Raw genomic sequence first — 2862 nt, 5'->3', positions numbered from 1 at the left:
GGAGATTTTCCAGAAATACACCATAAGGAAAACATTTTCTAACAACCTTTTAGCTACTGTTATAGCATCAGCATTCCTGCATGGGAAAGTTCCTGAATAACCAGAAAATATGCATTAAAGGTGGTAATTGAGGCTGGGTCTGCTGCGTGGAGGGGTTGAGTACCGGACCTGGGAGAGATCTCATCTGAACCTGGACTTGATTCTGAACTGGATCCCAGGCTTTTTGCAGAGTGGTCAGCATGCTGCACTTGCTGGTACCCCAGCTGCTTTGCCTCCAGGGCAGGATTGCCTCGTACACCTTAGCAGCAGCCCTCTCAAGCCCAATCTTGAGCCCAGACATCTGCTGCAGCCACAACAAGTAGCAAGACACAGTCAGCAAGAATACCTTCCACGGTCAACCCCACCACAGATGAGGTCATTGCACATGTGACTGCTGTGGACAGGGCGATGAAAGCAGCCCATGAGGCTTTTCGTCTGGGGTCCCTGGGGTGCCGGATGGATGCCTGTGAGCCAGGCTGGCTGTTGAACCACCTGGCTGACCTAGTGGAGAGGGGTTGTGTCTACTTGGCCTTACTGGAGACCTTGGACAATGGGAAACATTTCCAAGAGTCTTATGCCTTGGACCCGAATGAGGTCATCAAGGTGTACTGCTGCTTTGCTGGCTGGGCTGACAAGTGGCATGGCAAGATCATCCCCATGGATGGTGAGCATCTCTGTTTCATGCAGCATAAGCCTGTGGGTGTCTGTGGCCAGATTGTACCATGGAACTTTGCCTTGGTCATGCAGGCCTGGAAGCTCACCTTGGCACTTGCCACAGGCAACAATGTGGTTATGAAGGTTGCAGAGCAGACCCCCCTTTCTGCCCTGTACTTGGCCTCCCCCATGAAGGAGGTGGTCTATGACCCAACAGCAGGAGCGGCCATTGCCTAGCCTATGGATATTGACAAAGACACCTTCACTGGCTCCATGAAGGTGGGTCACCTGATCCAGAAGGCTGCTGGCAATTCCAACCTCAAGAGAGTCATCCTAGAGCTGGGTGGGAAAAGCCCCAGCATTTGTTGGCTGATGCTGCCATGGCTCATGCTGTGGACCAATGTCATGAAGCCCTCTTCTTCAACACAGGCCAGTGCTGCTGCGCTGATTTCTTGTCAGAGAATCCATCTATGATGAGTTTCTCGAGAGAACAGTGGAGAAGGCCAAGTAGAGGAAAGTTGGGAACCCCTTTGAGCTGGACACCCTGTAGGGGTCCCCGGTGGACAAGGAACAGTTTGAACAAATCCTGGGCTACAACCTGCTTGGCCAGAAGAAGAGGGAATAAATTCTTTGCAGCAGGGAGACTTTGGGGAGCGTGGTTTCTTCATCAAGCCCACTGTCTTTGGTGGCATGCAGGATGTCATGAGGATTGCCAAGGAGGAGATCTTCAGGTGTGTGCAGCCCCTGTTCAAGTTCAAGAAGATCAAAGAGGTGACCCAGAGGGCCAATACCACTAGGTACAGCCTGGCTGCTGCCATGTTCACCAGAAGCCTGGACAAAGCCATGCATTTTGCCCAGGCACTCCAGGCCAGGACAGTGTGGGAGAACACCTACAACATCGTCACTCACCTACTGTCAGGAGCCATCTGTGAAATGTGCATGGACCAGATCTGTATGGAAGCCATTGAGTGGGGAAGTCTGGTATTTAGGAACTCACAGCAGCACTCCTGTTTGTGAGATGACCCAAATACATGTGAACTCCCATCCAGCTCTGCCAAAGGTCCTGCAAAATGCCAGAGATAGGGTAACCTGCTGCAGCCACACAGACACACAGCTTCTCACAGATGGGTGTGGTTTGCCAAGATATCAATCAACCTGTTGACTGCAAGATATCAGGAAGCAAGACTCCACCCACTGAAACCTTATCCTGCTGTTGATGTACTACCTTAAATAAAAAAACAGAGCCATTTTTTAGCTGTTCTGTTCAAGCTCCTATGTGGACCAGAAGAAGCCATTTGGAGGCTTTGAAGAATCTGGCAACAGGAAGAAGCTGGGGGAGGATGGGCTTAAAGCCTACAAGGAGGTGCAGACTATCACCATCAAGGTTCCTCAGAAAAACTCATGAAAATGGCCACTATGCACACCCAGCCCAGCAATTCCACAGCTGTCTAGACCAAGTGCATGCCAATTCTGGGGAGGGGAGGGGCATGGATTCTATTTATTTGTTCCAACAAATAAAACAACTAAATCAGAGCTGTACATTTAAAGCAGGGAAGGGGCTGGGTCTACAGTCCTTTCCTGTGCTCCTCAGCCCCTGTGTGCTCTTGATGGCTCAGTTACTTCCATGAAAACTTAGTCTCTGGAAGGCTATTGAAACTACTCATTGGGCAGATAGTGACTTTTGGTCCTTTCTGCTGATCTAGGGACTTTCCAGTAGATAAATCAGTGGTTTTGAGAATGGTCTCATCTCAGAGTATTAGAAGACATTTGAAGTTTTGAACTAGGAGAACACAAAATCTTGGTCCTATTTTTCACTGACAACTGAAAAATCAGGGCTTTTTCTTTTCTAAGTTCCAGCTGTTGGCTGGTTTGCTTACCCTTCATTTTACTACTGATTTTCCTTCATTTGAGGAAAAAGGTAGGTGAGGAATGCATTTATAGAAATACATGTGATTATATAATTACATCTTTAAAGTAAACTTGAATACCCCCAATGCACATTATCCATTGATGAGTGGATAAACAAAAGGTTTCCATGAACTATTCCTTTCACTATTCTCCAAACAAAGGAATGGGTTCCAGGCACAGTGACACACTCCGGTAATCCCAGCTACTCTGGAGACTGAGGCAGAAAGATTGAAAGTTCAAGGCCAACCTGGGCAACTCAGT

The 2862-nt window shown here is 48.5% G+C and overlaps 1 pseudogene; it reads left to right on the top strand.

Moving 5' to 3' along the window:
- The first annotated feature begins 239 nt into the window (after nucleotides 1–239).
- On the top strand, nucleotides 240–2098 carry LOC143408825 (aldehyde dehydrogenase X, mitochondrial-like; annotated as a pseudogene).
- Nucleotides 2099–2862: the final 764 nt, after the last annotated feature.

The sequence above is a fragment of the Callospermophilus lateralis genome, chromosome 10, assembly GCF_048772815.1.
Source record: "Callospermophilus lateralis isolate mCalLat2 chromosome 10, mCalLat2.hap1, whole genome shotgun sequence".
NCBI classification, from domain to species: domain Eukaryota; kingdom Metazoa; phylum Chordata; class Mammalia; order Rodentia; family Sciuridae; genus Callospermophilus; species Callospermophilus lateralis.
The sequence above is the reverse complement of the archived record's forward strand: the minus strand, read 5'-3'. Positions and strand labels throughout refer to the sequence as shown.